Source organism: Megascapheus bottae, chromosome 5, assembly GCF_031878675.1.
Source record: "Megascapheus bottae isolate mThoBot1 chromosome 5, mThoBot2.hap1, whole genome shotgun sequence".
In the NCBI taxonomy this organism is placed as follows: domain Eukaryota; kingdom Metazoa; phylum Chordata; class Mammalia; order Rodentia; family Geomyidae; genus Megascapheus; species Megascapheus bottae.
The window spans coordinates 71,150,044-71,168,766 of NC_143513.1; the positions used below are offsets into that span (position 1 = coordinate 71,150,044).

Sequence of the window (18,723 nt, forward strand, 5' to 3'; positions counted from 1 at the left end):
CAAAATAAAGAAATTATTTACTTTTCTTAACATTATAAGTGAACATAGCAGAAACAAATGAAGGACTGAAGAAAGGGAATATTTCTGTAGTGAGAACCATTGGACCACTGAACATTCTTCTTGTAATATGGCATCAAACTTCATTGGATATTTGATCCTGACAGAATTGAATGAATAGGGAAATAGACTGAATACACCTGCAGATACTTTTCATTTATTTTTTTTTTTCCCAATACTGGGCCATGTTGATGATATCTTAACCTGCTGTGATTAGAAAGAAATGTCATTTTTGTTTTTGTTTGTCTGTACTACAGAATAGTCTAAATGCTTTGCTGAATGACATAGGTATAAAGTGGAGCTTCTTGCTCTGAGATTGATCTGACACCATCCTCTATGGTTTTATAAAATGACTACCCTTTGTTTAAGATGCCATTAGGGATCTTTACTGAGTGTGGGTAAATTTTATGCAATGGGCTCATATGGAATTGGCAGTCAGTGTTTTTTTTTTTTTTTTTTTCCAGATACCCCATAATCTACTGGGGTTGCTAGCTAGCCTCCCTGGCCTGCTTTGGGCTTAAAAGAGATTTTGAAGTAAATGACATTTTTACTGTCCTCAGGATTTTTACTTTTAGCAGATTAAGTGTTCTTAGATTCTTTTCTTTTTTCTTTTTTTTTTTTGGTGGGTCATGGGGCTTGAACTCAGCCTGGGCTCTGCTCCTGAGCTCTTCAGCTCAGGCTACCACCCTACCCTTGAGCCAAGCATCACTTCCCATTTTCTAGGGGTTAATTGGAGATAAGAGTTTCAGGTTCTTTTGTGCCTGGGCTTGTTTTGAACCTTGATCCTCACATCTCAGCCTCCTAACTAGGTAGGACTACAGGTGTGAGCTACCAAGCCCTGCTGATTCATTTTCTTGGGGGAGATTGTTTTCTTTACCAGGCATTCAAATATCTCCACAATTTGTGATGTTTATTTTTCCAGGCTTAATTTTAAGCTTCTTACCAAAGGCCCTGTTTTAATGGAATTAATCTTTCTCTCTGTCCTCCAAATATGACTATATTCTTTCTTGTCCTAATACTGTTGTTGGTAATATAAATCTTTCCTACTGTCTTTGCTCTCATCCCTGAATACTTTTTCTGACGTTTTACAATCCTCTATCTGATCTGTATAAAGCAATCATTCATCATTTCCTTTCAAGAACTCAATGTACTTTTGTTTTTTACTTCTATATCTTTCGATTTTTTTTCAGATTAAAATTTCTCTTGAGAAACATTTCTTTATCTTTCTCACAGTGTTTTTGTACTTGCATTTTAAATTTTTTATTCAATTTGCTCCTAAGCATTTTGAGAGAGGTGACTATAGCTTATTATGTGCCTTACCCACAGTTCAGTACACATTCTTAAATGCACAATCTACTTAATAAATGCTTTTGAAATAAATGAGGACTAGATATGCATACCTACTACTGATTGTCTTATTTAAGATTTGCTACAAGAATATTTATTTCACCATTTAATTCATATGTTGATGTTTAATCATCAATGTGATAGCATTTGGAAGTGGTGCCTTTTTAGGGGGATTATGTCATCAAGAGTAGAATTAGTATTCTTATATAAGAGATCACAGAGAACTCCTTAATCACTTTTGCCATGTGATGTTACATGTAGAATGTAATCCAGGAAATGGAGTTTCACTAGACAGGGAATTTTCTGGTGTCTTGATTTATTCATCCTTTTTTTGTTGTTACAGCAAATGAAACAAAAATAAGATAAAAATGTAAAATCCTTATAACTATGTTTAACTTGGTAGATTTAAAAATTGTGTGGCATAGAATTATAAAAGACTTACTATATTTTCGAGAGACTAATTTATCCTTGCTTAGCCTGGATAGTCATTAAGAGTTTCCTTTTATGAAGTATTTCTTAATTTGGTAGGTTAGCTCAGATTTCTACACAAGGGGAATGAAATAATATTGGCAAGAGAAACCATTGCTTCTTGAGACTATTACATATTATTATTACATAACACTCATTGACACATCTTGTTTTTATCACCAGTGTAACAGAAATAGATTTGGAGAACAGTAAAAGTATTTAAAATTCGATAGTGAAGTTAAAGTAAAACTAGCCAAGAATTTACTCTTGAACAAAGACATTTAAATTTTAGGTTTTTGATTTTGAATTTTTTTTTTTACCTCTTGGCATAAGTGAAATATAATTGTTGTAAATTTAATCTACTTCTTTCAGTGTTATTATTGATGTGCAATTACCTTCTTAAAGTGTTAGGTCTTTCTTTAGTATCACCGGAGCGTCTGTTATTTAATTCTTTGGAGTAAGTAACTAGTTAATCATAGGATGGATTTCACTGGAAGGACAGCTACCACTGAGTGGTTTGGTGGTGTTCCCTCTGAGTACAGTTTGAGAAGTACTTTGTGGTCCTTTGACAGGCAAGGTGCTGTAGAAATAAACCTAAGGCTTTTCATTCCTTCTCCTGGCCTACTGTACAGAATTATGCTAACAGCATTGGTGATTCTTTTACATAGTCAAAGAATTAAACAAAAAGCTCCTATTAATTTTCAGCTCCATTAGAGATGCAAGAGTCAAAAAAGATATTTGGCAAATGGAAGGGACTAAATTAGTAAGAGAAAGGAATTTTAATTTCAAGCTTCAAGTGAATGGTATAAGTAATCTAGCATTAAAAAAGACTGCACCAAAAAAAAAAAAAAGACCACCCAAACTACCATTGCCCTTTCTAAACTAGGTATGTTTCTAGGTATGTTCAAAGAGGGAGAAAGGTGGAAAAAAGAAACTAAGAATTTGAAATTAAAAAAGCTGGAAATTTTTTAGTTTATTGTGGTATATTGCTTCTGAGAGCCTCAATTTAAAGATGTCCAGTTAGTCTCTGGTAATTAGAATAATTTGCCATAGTCACCATCTTTATATTATATTATTGTTATTGATCAAGCAAAAGTACTTCTGACTCCCCTTTGTGTATATAGTTGCAGTTGAAGATAATAAAAAGCTATGTTGTTACTCTTTGTTACTCTTTTTACAGAGTGAGTACAAAATCACTTCCAAAAGTAGACACAGATAAAGAGCTCAAGTTAAGAAAAGTTTGTGTTGTTTTATGTTTTTTTGAAAGATTGTATTAACACTATTTTTACATCATATTTCAAATGTCATGTTTAACAAAAGTATTCAAGAAGGGGATCTCTATATGCAATCACTGGCACATAGATTTTAGAACATAATTAAAATTAAGCTGAGAGTTTGTATGTCATGCATACATATCAATGTATGTGATATAACATTATGTGTATGGAGTATATATCCCGTCATAGATTTATATATCTATGTAATTATGTTTATATCTCCAAGACCATGGAGATATAACCTTGAGTTATAACCATAAACCATAACCATGGGTACCCAAACATTGAGTCATCATTCTTGTATTGTTTGGATCTAATATCCACATATCAAGGAGACCATGTGCCTTTTATTCCTTTGGTCTTGACTTATCTCACTCAACATGATTCACTCTAGTTTCATCCACTTCCCATTATTTTATTTTGTCTGTTGGCTATGTAGAATTCCATTGTATGTATTTACTACATTTTTTGTATCCATTCATCTGTAGTAAGACATCCAGGTTGTTTCCATAGCTTGGCTATTGAGATGAACTTGGCTGAGCAGGAGTCCTTATATCATATCCTAGGTTATGATGCTCAGGGTAGTTGCTCAGGAATGGTAGAGTGGGATCATAGGGAAAGTCTATTCTCTCTATTTTCAGTCTTTTAAGAAACCTCCAAACTACTTTCTTCACACTCCTGCCAGCATTTGTTGTTGTCTGAGTTCAGAATATTGGGAATTCTGATTGGGGTAAGGTGGTTTTTATTTGCATTTCCTTTATGACCATGGATGATGAGCATTTTCTCATGTTTCTTTGCCATTTTAATCTTTTCTTTTGATAAGTCTCTCTTTAGTTCCCTTGCCCATTTGGTGATTGGTTTGTTGGGTTTGGGTGGGATTAGTTTCTTGAGTTCCCTGTAGATATTGGATATTAAGCATTTGTCTGATGTATTATTGGTAAATATCTTCTCCCAGGTGGTTGGCTGTCTTTCTCCTTTAGTAGTTACGCTTTTATCTGTGCAGAAACTTTTTATTTTTAGGTAGTCCCATTTATTGAGTCTCTCTCCAATCTGTTGTGACCCTGGGACTCTGTTCAGGAAATTTTTGCCTGTGTCTATGAGTTTCAGTGTCTCTCCTCCTCTATCCTGTAGCAGTTTCAGGGTTTCAGGTCCGTATTGAGGTCTTTGATCCATTTTGAGTTAATACTTATGCATGGTGATAGGTGGGATCAATTTTTAGTTTTCTGCATGTGGCTGCCCAGTTTTGCCAGCACCAATAATTGAATAGTCTGTCTTTGTTACATTGTGTATGTCTGGCTCCTTTGTTGAATATAAGTTGACTACAGGTATGTGGTTTTATTTCTGGATCTTCTACTCTGATCCATTGATCTTCTAATGTATTTTTGTGCCAATACCATGCTGTTTTTGTTATTATGGCTCTATAGAGTTTGAAGTCTGCATTGCTCTTTTTGCCTAGAATGCTTTGGCCATTCTAGGTCTTAGGTTGTTCCATATGAACCATTGGATTACACCTTGAGATTGTATTTTTAATATAAAATAGACACAATTTTTTTCCACTCACATGTAAATACCATTCTTTATATTTAAAGAGCTGGTTATTCATCTTCTCAAATTACTTATCAGAGGTCAGGACGATGAGGAAGTGTGTGCAGTCAAGGACAATGCTGCTTTCTTTGAAATAAAAATTAAAAGGCAGCCACAAAAGCTTAAATTTTTTAAATTTTAAAAACAATTATTTTATTAGTTTTGTATCTACTATACTTCTTTTCATCCATGAGTGCATAAGATGTCATTCACCGTATGGAGGGAGCAAGTGACTAGAACCCCAGAACTGGTTACAAATGGACCTGGGTGATTCACTTTTAGATTCTTTGTGACTTTGGAGGAAGTGGATTTTACTTCTCAAATAAAATGGAGTGACATCCAAAGAAAGAAAAACCTCCTTTAGATATGAAGCACGTGTACACACACACACAAAACACACATGTGTTTGCAAAAACAAAGATCATTTATCCTTTGATCTGCATGTCTGTTTGGATTTAATCTGACAGCAAAATCACTTGGGATTTATACCGAATAAATCTATGTTAACACTAATATTCTATGGACAAGGATGGGGGATAACATTTTAAAAAGCTATATACATACCAATATGCTGATTTATCAATGTTAATTTTTTGTAACTGTATAGGAGATTCCTTCCTTCCTTCCTTCCTTCCTTGCCTCCTTTTCCTTTCCTCTCATTTCCTTTCCTTTTTCTTTCTCTTTTTCATTTGCTCACATTCTCTCTCTCTCTCTCTCTCTCTCTCTCTCTCTCTCTCTCTCTCTCTCTCTCTCTCTCTCTCTCTCTCTCTCTCCCTTTCTCCCCCCCACCTTCTTTTCTTACCTTTTCTTTTCTTTCTTCCAGGCCTAGGGCTTGAATCACTGCCCTTGGGTTTTCTCAAAACTAGTGCTCTATCATTTGAACCACGGCACCATTTCTGGCTTTTTCTGTGATTGTGGTTGAGAGGAATGGAACCCAGGGTTTTGTGCATGCTATGCAAGCACTCTACCAGTAGGCCATGCTCCCAGCCTTTCATTTCTTTTTTTTTTTGTTGTTTTATGAAAAGATATTTATTATTTACACCACTGAAATAGTCCTATAAGAACAACATACACCGTATTTATTTAAAAAGATCAATTCCTTTCAAATACAGAAACTGTAGAAAGCAATACTGTCAACACAAAACAGTGGTCACATTATATATCTTCAAGCTTAAGCATTGCAAATAACATATATATATATGTATATATATATATTTAATCTTGTGGCTAGATATGTTCACTGAAACAGTGTTAGCATTTACACAAGATATAGCAGGGTATAGGACAAAACTGTGTTCATGCTTCTCAGAACTGAATTGGTGCTAGGCCGCCTTCATTTATGACAATGGCATAAATGGCAGAGTGGGTCCACTCAACTACCAAAGAGAAACGCGGGCCTGGGCCTTAACTGTGTTCTTCAATCTTGTTTTCTATTCCTTTGCCACGGCGCTGTGTCATGACGGACACGCTCCAGTTCTACTTCAAGAACACTGGCAGAATGAAGACCAGACTGAGACAGTTCAGAATACAGGGAGGAACTGGCAGACTCCACAACAGAGGTTCTGCCCATGACAAAGGAATAAAAGGTTTTGGCACTTTTAAGGTTACCAAAGTATAGTTATTCAATCTTTTTTCCTTCTGATTTTAAGGGGCAAAACACTAGTTCCCAGATGGGTTCCGTTAGATCTTGGCAGCTGAGGACACAGTGAGACAAAAAACACAAGACATGACTTGTTTCCAAAATTACAAAATGATGTTGTTGAGTACTCAGTTCTCTCCCATTTTCTTTTTCAACTTGTCTTTTTATTTCCCCCCTTTTGGGGTGGTGGTGGTGGAAAAACACCTCAATAAATGCTGGAGAAAATACCATTTTTTCAAGAGTAACAATGTATTCATACCTGAGGAAAAAAGAATTTCTCAGCAAATTGCTATGATCTTCAAAAAATATAAAATTAAATTTACAAAAAACTGGAAGACCAAAGAAAAGCAGTCTGGCATTTACTTCAGTGTCCAGCACTATCATAATTTCTAGCAGAAAAGCAAAAGTTCATGGGTCTCAAGCATCTTCACTAACTGCCAGTAAAACTTGTAACTACTGTCCTTGCTTCTTTGACAGATACCTTTCCCAATATTTGTGATTTAGCTCCAAAAAGTCATTAATTTTGCTATTTCCTTGAGGTACTGAGTTAATTTTAAAAGTTCTTTGTCTTTATCTCGATTAAGGTGTGCTTTCATAAAAGGTCTTATCTTTAGTCCATTCTGGGGATTCATTAGAAAATTTCTTCCTATATCATCAAACATAATGGTGTTTTTTTTTTGCTGTAGTTACTCGGAAAACTTTCCCCATATAACACCTAGAGGCTTTACATCTATGAGGCCTTTCCGTAGAGTGTGCACTGTTATCATAGCCGCACTGTCCAACATGAAGGTGGTCTTGTAATTTGCGTTTGTACTCACTCCCAGCTCTTTCATTTTAGCTCAATCTACTTCATATTTGTTGCAGACCAAATAACAATGTCATAATCTTCATATGCAGATGTTAGAAATTCATGAAGATAAGGCCTCATTAATTCTACCCCAGTCTCTGCACAAGACCTATGATCAAATAACGTATAATCAACATCTAGTACTAGAAGCTTTTTGCCTTCCCTGGGAGGATTCAATATTTCCACTTTGTATTCTTTGACTCTGCGAGAAATTTTCAGTAGGTTTTCTTCTCTGTTTTCTACCTCGACTACTTCATCTTTGATATCAAAGTCATTGACCACATCATCATTGTCCCGGGGTGGGCCTAAGACATCTACCAAGCTCTCCTCACGAGTTCCCATCATCATGATTTTAGTATTTGGTTTCAGTTTGAGAGCTCCAAGCTTAACATCATTTTCTGCAGGTTTGCCTTTAACCTTTGAGTCCAAGTAACTTTTGGCGTTCCGGCAGTACTCAAGTGAGGGTCTTGAGGAACTGCTTGAGGTCCAGCACAGTATCATCTTCTGAAAGGGTGGTCACTGCATACTCCTGTCCACCCCATTTTACGATGATTGGGAGAGCCATTCTTGAAGCATAGGAGGCAGTTCTGTTTATAACAAGCATACCTGGAGCGCGGCGGAACCAGAGGGCAGCAGCGAACGTAGAAGAAACCCGCCGCATAGAATTCCATTGTGTACAAATACCACAATTTGTTGATCCACTCATCAACTGAGGGACATCTGGGTTGGTTCCATATTTTTGCTATGGTGAATAATCAACAAGTTGTGGTATTTGTACACAATGGAATTCTATGCTGCTGTCAGAAAAAACAACGTCGCCCCTTTTGATAGGAAATGGAAAGTCTTAGAAAAAATCATTCAGTGAAGTAAGCCAGACTCAAAGGAAATTAGGTTCCCCTCATTTGTCATAATCAGTAGAAACCTTGGGCTCTACTAGCAGAGATCTGCAATAGAGCAAAACCTTGATACATAAGGCCATATAGTATATAGCTAATTGCAAAGACCTCCAGGATATTGAAACAAAAGCCATATAAAGAATGATTGTTGTCCTTAATGTACTATGTTATCTCTCATCTCTTTTGCTGTCCCTTGGTTATCTCATATTGTTACAGTATCTCACTTTGTTATCTGATATATTGGATTTATTTGTATTTGGTTATTTGAAATTGGATAGGGAAGGGGGGAAAACCACGGCCAGGGTGGGGGGGTGAGGGTGGGGGTGGAGGGGAGGGTAATGGGGACCAAGACATGTGAAAGGGTATCAATATATGTGAATTAATGCACCTTCTATCTGGCAAATATCATGTAACCCTTTTATTAATTACAATAAAAAATAAAAGAAAGGGGATAGAACAATAAAAAAAAAAAAGAAACCCGCTGCAAGCGGAACCCGCGAGGCAACTGGAAAATCCTTCATTTCTTTTATGATGGAAATTTCCCAGGGTAAATAGGGGCAGGATGGATTACCTTACACAGACTACTAGCTACTACTAGTAGTACCAGACTACTACCACACTCTGAGAGAATAGTCTGCAGATCATCAGTATCACTTGGGAACTGGTTATAAATACAGATTCTACTGCTTTCCCTCTCATCTACTGATTGAGAACCTATGCAGGGGGCACTAACAATCTTCTTTTGTTATTCTGAAATGATATACTCAGATTACAAGATACTGTCTTAAGGAAATGCTAGTACCATTTCGAGAAACTCCAGCACATACTTCTGAAAGCTTGCTATGTTCTGTTGGTGACATGACTAGCTCACATAATTTGTAAGCAAGGCTCTGGATATCATTTCAAAATCCATTGTCTTTACCTCTGTTGAACAGAAAGATTTTAAGGGTAATAGTTTTAAGGGAATGTTCTTGTGAGTTTTACAACTTAGTCTCCATCTGTTTGGGAAATAATGAGAGGTTAAAGCAGTCAAGTTTGTACCAAGAATAGTAAAACATAGTATAAAATTGGTACTGAGTTCTAGTGCCTGTTATACTTGCACTTTCCTTTATTCAGCTAGTGTCTTTTAAGTACTTCATTCATGTGAAATAACTGCTCCTCCTGTTCTTACAATAAATGATGCCTGTGCTGTTTCTCACGTTATAGTATCAAGGGAGGGATGAGATCCTACGTAGTCATTTATGAAATAAGGCTATATCTACCTTATTTAGTTACTTCATTCTGGAATTTTAAATAATTTCATTTTTTTTGATTTTTTTAAATTTTTTTTATTGTAATTAGTAAAAGGGTTACATGATATTTGCCAGATAGAAGGTGCATTAATTCACATACATTGATACCCTTTCACATGTCTTGGTACCTGTTTCCCTCCCCCCCCACACCCCCTGCCCTTCTTGGTTTTCCCCCCTTCCCTATCAAATTTCAAATATCCAAATACAAATAAGTTCAATATATCAGATAACAAAGTGAGATACTATACCAATATGAGATAACCAAGGGACAGCAAAGGAGATGAGAGACAACATAGTACATTAAGGACAACAATCATTCATTATATGGCTTTTGTTTCCCTCATTCGTCATAATCAGTAGAAACCTTGGGCTCTACTAGCAGAGATTTGCAATTGAGCAAAATCTTGATACATAAGGACATATAATGTGAAGCTAATTGAAAGGACCTCCAGGATAGTGAAACAAAAGCCATATAAATAATTTCATTTTTTTAAACTGTAGAATTTCTTCCATTTACACATAGGACTTAGGAAGGTTTATGTACCCATATAGTGGTGGTGAAGATGGTAGTAAAGTGGAGAAATAGGTACAGTAGTAGAAAGTTACTGATTTTGTGTCATTAGAGAGTAAGTCACAAGATTCTGCTTTTCCTGTGGCAGGGAGTTAACCATCATAGCTTCATTGTTACCTCAGCATTTGTCTTGTTGATATTGCCTGTATCTAATTCTAATCTCAACAACATAGCATTACATTATCTGTAATCACAGGAGGCTATGGTCTCACAGGTTATAAAATGGTTCATATGTGTAATTGTATTTCTGCAATGCTAATCATTAATTTTTAAAAAAAGTTTTATGATACCCAATCTGACAAAGTTTTGTTTACTAGCCAATTGCATTGCTGGTTCAACCTGGGATTGAACTCAAGGCCTGTTTGCTCACCTGTCACTTACTAGCAATTTCAGCCCTGTTTTTTGCTTATTCCTTTGGAGACAGCGTCTCATGGGCTTTTCTGCTCAGGCTGGCTTTAAACCTTAATTCTGTGCTTGTCAGTAGTTACAATTACAGATATCATCCGGCTCTCAAATGTATTTCTAAGGACAAAAACAACTAGATTGCCTTTCATTACTTTCATTGCAATTATACCTTGGTGATTTGGCTTTATATTCTCTAACTTGAAATATTTACATATATTTTGGTGAATGCCTTGTGGCATAATTAGTAACTCTAAACTGATTAGAGAATGTAAAGTTATATTTAAGTGCTTATTATTTTTTAATTACATTTACAAAGGTTAAGATATAGGTAGTTCAACCATCATAATCATCATTTAGAATATGTTTACTGTTTCCATGTCTGAGTGCTTTATTCATGTAAATTAGCTGGCCCTCCTGGCATTCCTGCAAATTATGCCAGTATTATCTTATTCATGAAATATTTCCATTATAATTTTAGAGTTTTCTTTTTATTTTAGTCAATCTGCATCTTGGTATAAAGGTGAAATGTTTAATACGTTTTAAACTAAATAAAGTAAATATCCTTAATAATACTGCTAGTACTAGAACTATTGAGGTGGCTTCCCAACTGACATTCAAAAATAAATTTACTTCCTTTGTACAGATTGAGTTCTTAGATTTTTCTTCTTACTCCCTCTTCAGCCTTTCTTTTTAATCTTAAAAAAATTGTTTTCACAGAGCGAAAACACCCATATACTAAACACATTGGTTAGGAAACAACCTACACTTCTCTAACTCTCTCTGACCACATATCATTGAATGTGGATGCAAGATGCTATCTCACAAACTATATACAAAAATGAATAGTCAATGGAATGTCTTTTATTTTTAAAGCAAATTAGATTTGTCTTTTTTTTTAATCACTGCTCTGAAGTGTCTAAGGAATCTTAGTTACTACTTCAGTTTGTGTACAGTATTATTTCCTGTTGCTTTGCCATATGTTTCTTTTATTTGGTGTCTTAAGGAATCAAGTCTCTTTACAGTGGCTTTTGTACTAATATTGATCTGAATTTAGATATATGTCTTCTTTCCTCTTAATGTGTTCAACTTCTCAGTGAGTTTAGTTGTCCTGAAATTTAGCCTTAAAGTTAGTGTTTTTTTCATGTATTTTTTATTGTAATTAATAGAAGGGTTACATCATATTCACCAGATAGAAGATACATTACTTCATATACATTGATACCCTTTCGCATGTCATGGTCCCCATTTCCTCCTCTCCCCCCCCAACCCCCCACCCTGCTCATGTTGTTTTTCCCCCTTTCCTATCCAATTTCAAATAACCAATCAAGCATATATACAATATATCAGATAACAAGGTGAAATACTATAACAATATGAGATAATCAAGGGACATCAAAAGAGATGAGAGATAACAGTACATTAAAGACAACAATCACTCATTATATGGCTTTTGTATCAATATCCTGGGGGTCCTTTCATTTAGTGTCATACTATCTGGTATCTAGGTTTTGTTCTATTGTAAATTTCTGCTAGGAGAGCCCAAGGTTTCTACTGATTATGACAAATGAGGGAAACCATTGAGCCTATGTTCCTTTGAGTCTGGCTTACTTCACTTAATATGATTTTTTCCAAGTCTTTCCATTTCCTTACAAATGGGGAGATGTCGTTCTTTCTGACTGCAGCATAGAATTCCATTGTGTATAAATACCGTATCTTGTTAATCCACTCATCAACTGAGGGGCATCTGGGTTGGTTCCATATCTTTGCTATGGTAATAGTGCTGCAATGAACATCGTTGTGCTAGTGGATTTAGTATGTCCTTGTTTCTGGACCATTGGGTAAATGCCAAGTAGTGCGATTGCTGGGTCATAGGGGAGTTCTATGTTTAGTCTTTTGAGGAACTGCCATACTGCTTTCCATAGTGGTTGAATGAGTGACTCCCACCAACAGTGTAGTAGTGATCCCTCCTGGCCACATCCCCTCCAGCATCTGTTGTTATTAGATTTCTTGATCCTGGCCATTCTAACTGGAGTGAGGTGGAATCTTAGAGTTGTTGTGATTTGCATTTCTTTTATGGCAAGAGATGTCGAGTATTTCTTCATGTGTCTATAGGCCATTTTTGTTTCTTCTTCAGAGAAGACTCTCTTTAAGTCTTTGTTCCATCTTTTAATGGGTTGGTTGTTTCTTTGGAAATTAGTTTTGGAGTGATTCAATCTTTTGAGCTGTTGATATATTTTAGATATGAGGCCTTTGTTCATTGTATGGTTAGTGAAAATCTTCTGCCACTCTTAAAATTAGTGTTTTAAGGTCTTCAGTAACTAGAGGATAAATCATCTGAAGGATTTAAAAAAATAACTAATGGCATTAGAATGTATGGAGATGTCTGTATTTTGTTTTGTCAATATTTCAAATTTAGCTACCTCAATATTTTAGTCCATTCCTGAGTATATTATTTTAATAGATGTGGTACTTTGAAACTGGAATATTGATTACCCCTTTTAAGGCAGCTCACTATCCTAAACACATTTTCTGTGCCTTCCTTAAAATCCCTGGTGACACATTTTTTGCCTGACAAAGGGGCATGGGAAGAAAATTAGCTAATGAAATAGTTGTTCCAGACTAGTGCATAATTAGGAGCTTTGCAGAGCCTTTGGGGAAACTATAAAACTGGGAATGAATCGAAAGTATATAAGTTCTCTAATGCTCTACTAAGTAAATGTTTAGTGGAAATAGATTTTTTACTGAGAAAAGTATTGAAAGCAAAAACAGACCATAGTTTTATTTGCTTGTATTCAGTTTTACTAAACATTCTGCATTGTTATTATTTTGCTTTAGTTATTTTTAGTTATGATTTTGCAATTTTGTCTTTCTTTTCCCTCCTGGCCAGCTTTGGACCTATACGTACAGTTAAAGCTGGAATAAAAGACGTGCATCACCATATCACACTTAGTGATTGAGATGGGGGGGTCTTTTAAACTTTTTGTCCAAGCTTTCCTCACATTTAGATTCTTGGCTCCGTGTGGTAGCTCATGCCACTAATCTTGGGATTTAGAGTTTTGGGATTGAGGTTTAAGGGCAGACCAGTCCGATTGTGAGAATCTACTCTCAAACCAGTAAAATCTGGGTGTGGGGGCCTGTGTCTGTCATTTCAGCTATCTAAGAAGTGTAAATAGGAGGACTGTGGTTCAGCCGGTCGAGGAATAAACATAAAACCTAAATGGGTTGGGGATATAGCTCAAATGGTACAAGTGCTGGCCTAGCATGTGTATGGTTCTGAGTTCATACCCCAGTACCACCAAAAAGCAAAAATAAAAGCAAACAAAACACCAGGTCATCCAGGTTTGTAATTCCAGAGCAGCTATGATTTAGAAGTCTAATCCTCTGTTCCCAGCTACAGCTTTACTTTTTGATCATTCTAATGGCTATTAAATACCTGTGTATAGTGCTTTGTAAAATGGTGTGATTTGAAGGCTGCTGAGGAGTTACTCCTTTAGTTAAGTATAAGGTTTGCAATGCTGACATTTTTTTCTTGTCCTTGGAGACTTATATGTGGATAAGTTCACTATCTAATTCTCTATCTCTCAAGCTTTTATAAGTATGAATCTCCTGAGGTACAGTTTTGCTAAGCTCTCAGATGATGCCAGTACTGCTTAGACCATACTTAGAGTAGCAATTCCGAAAGCATATTCTTGGAACAAGGTAAGTGATTTTCTTATTCCTGGGAAAGATATATGCACATGTCATTTTTGGTCTTTTTTTTTAATAGAGGTATCTGTTTGGATCTCCTAAAGGTCAGTTTCTATCTTCTTTTCCTAATTATTGCCCACTGCTTTTGTGCAGAAACTGTTGATGGGACATCATATTTTGGCCCTGAACTCAATCAAATTGTTAACGCTGTGTTTATCAATGCTATTAGAAATATAATTAGCTTATTATATTTATTAACTATTAGATTTATGCCCCCATTCTTTATGTAGTTTGCCTGTTTTGCTTTACTCGAAATGAGTGCTAAACTAGCAGCATCCTCAGGCATAGTAACTTTCCAGTGTTTCTATCCTGGCTGTCCTATGTTTAAAATAATCACACATAGTTTTAACATTTTAACTTCATTTGTGATAAACTCTTATTTCTCTTTTTTTTCATGTTCATGTGTTGATGGCTTTAGTTTCGGGAATCTGCTCCCCCCCCCCCCCTTTTTTTTTTTTTGCCAGTTTTGAGGCTTGAAGTCAGGGCCAGGGCACTGTTGTTGAGATTTCTCAAGGCAGCACTCTGCCACTTGAGCCTCAGCACCACTTCCAACTTTTTTCTATATATGTGGTACCAAGAAATTAAACCCAGGCCTTCGTGCATGCTAGACAAGCACTCTACCAGTAGGCTAAACTCCCCACCCCTCGGGGAACCTTTTCTTTTTGTAGTTCACTATATTTTCCTGCTCACTGATCTGGCCCCGTTTTTATTTATTTATTTGTGTGTTTGTTTTACAAATAAATGAAAATCTCTACTTAACACCATTTTTTTTTTAACTTTTTGCCCAAGCTTAGTCCAGATTCGTGCCATACAGCTTCAAGTCCTTCTTCCAGCCTGGCCTTCATAACTTTACATCTCATTTTAGTTCCTTGATACACTTTTCTCTTTCTCTTTTTCCTCTCATATTTTGCCTATTCTGTCCCTTCTGCCTAGGATGTTTTTGCCTATTTTCTCCCCCCAGAGAAGTCTCATTTATCTTTTACTCCTCAGCTTTGATGTCAAGCATCCTGGAAGGCAGTTCTTGAGCACTCAGGGGAATTTGGTGTCTTTGTTTGGGCTTCTCTAAAGTCTAGTGCACTTTGCTCTTCTTGACCTCATGGGTCCATGAATGAATTCTGTAGAGCTATAATAGTAATTCACAGAGGAATATTGACTGGATAAGGGACTGAATAGATAATGAAGCTAAACCTTAGATGTTTTAGTTTGTTCAAGTGTGCAGTGTTTCTGAGGCCGTGGGAAGTTTATATTAAAATCGTACATTGGGCAAAGAATGTAGTTTACGTTGCTGAATGCTTGCGACTCTGGGTTCATTCCTCAGCACTGAATAAAAAAAAAGTCCTAAGACATCGATTTAGTGATAGAGGAACAGGAAATATCAATAAATGAATTTTGTAATTTTGTGTTAGTATGTAGGCAATGAGTCATACTAAATGTGAAAGAGGGGGAAGAGATCTGGAAAAGCAGTCATGATACCAATAATAAATGTTTGAATTGAGATAGATTATATGAATTGTTGAACATGAACCTCTCCCCCCCTCTCTGTCCCTCCCTCCCTCTCTACTCCCCCTCCCCCCCCCCTCTCTCTTGTCATGGGGCTTGAACTTGGCTTGGGTGCTGTCCCTGAGCTGTTCAGCTCAAGGCTTCCATCCTACCCTTGAGGTAAGCCCCACTTCCCATTTTCTAGTAGTTAATTGGAGATAAGAGTCTCAGGTCCTTTTGTGCCTGGCCTGGCTTTGAACCATGATCCTCAGTTCTCAGCCTCCTGAGTAGCTAGGATTACAGGCATGAGCTACTGTGCCTGGCATCCCAAATTAGTCTGACATCAGAGTCCATATATTTAAACGTTACAGCTCTTCTCGCAGTCTTTTCAATCAATCTTGTCTGGTGTTTTGTGTGTGTGTGTGTGTGTGTGTGTGTTGGTCAATTGTGGGGCTTGAAATCTGGGCCTGGGTGTTGCCCTTGAGCTGTTCAGCTCAAGGCTGCTCTACCACTGAGCTACAGTGCCACTTCCTCAACCATGTTTAAATTACATGTATTTTAAGATAATAGTGAGAGTGGCATGGATTCTGGGCACTGTAGGCCTATAGAAGAAGGTTAAATGATAGTGTTTCTTTTCATTAACTTTGTATGGCTTAAAATATACCACTTTATAAGACGAAGAGACCTTTTCAAGCCACATAGCTCTATTCTGTGTTGGGACTATCAAATATAAAATTGTGTTTTTATGGAATTGTTTGGAGTGACTGCATTAAAAAACAAAAGAAGTGTAATCAAAAGCAGATAAAGCTCCCTGTAGGTTAGTATATAGACAAATCATTGTTCTTACTTATAGGCTGTGCCTTTATTGCTCCTAAGGGATTGTGCATTTACCTAGCAAATTTATAAGCATTTACTAAAGTACAGTAACAAAATGATCAAGTTTTATCATCACATTATTGAGGCTTTGTTTTTCTATAGGATAGCTATCACATTGATAGTCTGCTAAAACCACAAAAATTTTAGCCTTAGGTTTAGCTTTTCACTCTAATTTGTTCCTTTTACAGTGATACCTACTACACAGTCTGAAAAGTATTCCAGGTTATAGTAAATGCGGTGATTTTTCACTTCATTCGCCTTAAAGCAATCCCATATCACTAGCAAAGAGAGGCAGATTTGCTCAAGGCTGAATTTCTTCGTTGTTCTTCAAAACCTTTCCAGAAATGACCTGATGTATTGTCTGCTTTTATTTGCTTGAATATTTTCATCATAACCTTTGGATTTCTGATTAGTGAGTGTGACTTTCTGCTGTCCTCTTGACCATTCCTCAGCTCTTCTTACTGTAGAACGTATTAACAACTGGCCCTATTCAGACATTTGTCAGTATGAAGTCATTCAATTAATTTTTTTCTTTCTTTTCTATATGTTTTAATTACCCCAGAGATCTGGTATTCTGAAGAATGTTCACAGTGGCCAGCTCAATAAATGTTGGAAATACTTTCCCCTTCATAGTTCTGAGCCAGTTAGTCTTGTAGGTCTGGGAAGGGGAGTTGTATTGAGGAACTCAAAATTGCAAGGTCTTACTTAGAGGGAGGCCTATTGTCAGTTAACATTTTAAAAATAATCCTTCATTTTCCAGGTCCTTTATTGTTAATTAGCATATTTCTATTATGTTTTTAAGACACTATTCAGAATGATTAGGTTTATAAATGAAAATATAGATTTATAGGCATTCTTGGGGGGGTGGGGCAGTCAGGAAAAGAAATGAAATCATAGTTTACCTGGGCATGCCTGCTTATTACATTTTATTTCTTCCCTGTCTTCAGAGAGCCCATACTGCTGAGCCCATACACAGCAAGTGTACTTGTGAAATGGTTTTATGTCTATGAGCTCCACATGGCTAGCTACAGGAATCACAATAATGTGCCAGTAGCACATTCATGTGGTTTCAAGGTATCTCAGTCTTCTTATCCATGACTTATATCTCAAAGGATATCTGTCATAGGGTGGAGGGAAAAGAGGATCGTATTAGAGAAAAAAAGCTTTATTAAGTGAATTGAAGTTGTATATAAGGTTACCAAATTAACTTTTTAAGTTTGAAGATGTATATCTGTGGGTATGTTATTTTCTTTCTCTGCTTATGGCTACATGTATATATTCCCAGATGTCTATCCTGCTATCTTATTTTGTATATCTTTGGATGATTCCTCCCTCCACATAGTAATGAAGTTTATGGCTTATATATTTGTACAATCATTAAATATAGATTATTTTAGTATTCTAGGCTAACCTCTCTGATTCGATTTTCTTAGAGTTTAAGAGAGGCACTATATTGGATGGTACTATGATCTTCAAAGCCTGAAGTACACTTATATAATAGATACATTTTTAATTAAATTTGGTCAGTGTGTGTGTGTGTGTGTGTGTGTGTGTGTGTGTGTGTGTGTGTCTCCTGAGTAGCTAGGATTACAGGCATGAGCCGCCGTGCCCGGCCTACTATAACATTTTTTTTCATGATCATTTATAATGTTATTTGACACAAATTGGAGAAGTCTTATATATGAATGGAATTGTTATTACTCATTTACGCACTATAATGTCACTTTCCATATCCTGTGTATCCTCTGATCTTTGCCAGTACATTTACAACATTCTCTTGCAGAATTCTAACAGTCTTGACACAGAGTGTGTATTTGTAGATTTAATATCAGAAATTCAGCAACAAAAGTAGAATTTCTTGCTCTTTATATTCTTTTTAAATTCCATATGGACATTTCCAAGAAGGTGGTTTCAACAAAAATCTCATTGTCACATACCCTAGTGAAGGTATCTCCGATTACAAATTATGATCAGATTATGAGAGACTTAACTTCAAGGGCACAAAGTGTCCTGACATTAGGGAAAGCTGTATTACAATGTCAAGTGGAAAATGCCAATTTATATGGAACTCAAGTAGTATTGTTTATACTGAAAGTCTTGAATATATGTGCTCACTTGCTGTCTTTTGCCTTTAAAAAATTATGGCTAGGGGTTGGGGATGTAGCTTAGTGGAAGAGGCCCTGAGTTTGGTCCTCAGCTGGAGGGGGAAAGGGGTGTACTGGTGATTCAAGCCTGTAA

At 36.2% G+C, this 18,723-nt stretch overlaps 1 protein-coding gene and 1 pseudogene across 1 annotated transcript in view; one reads left to right on the forward strand and one right to left on the reverse strand.

Moving 5' to 3' along the window:
* Positions 1-18,723, forward strand: part of Exoc4 (exocyst complex component 4) — a 662,437-nt gene that overhangs the window by 126,111 nt on the left and 517,603 nt on the right. The gene's annotated exons all lie outside the window — the stretch shown is intronic.
* Positions 6,708-7,798, reverse strand: LOC150063597 (ubiquitin-like domain-containing CTD phosphatase 1 pseudogene; annotated as a pseudogene).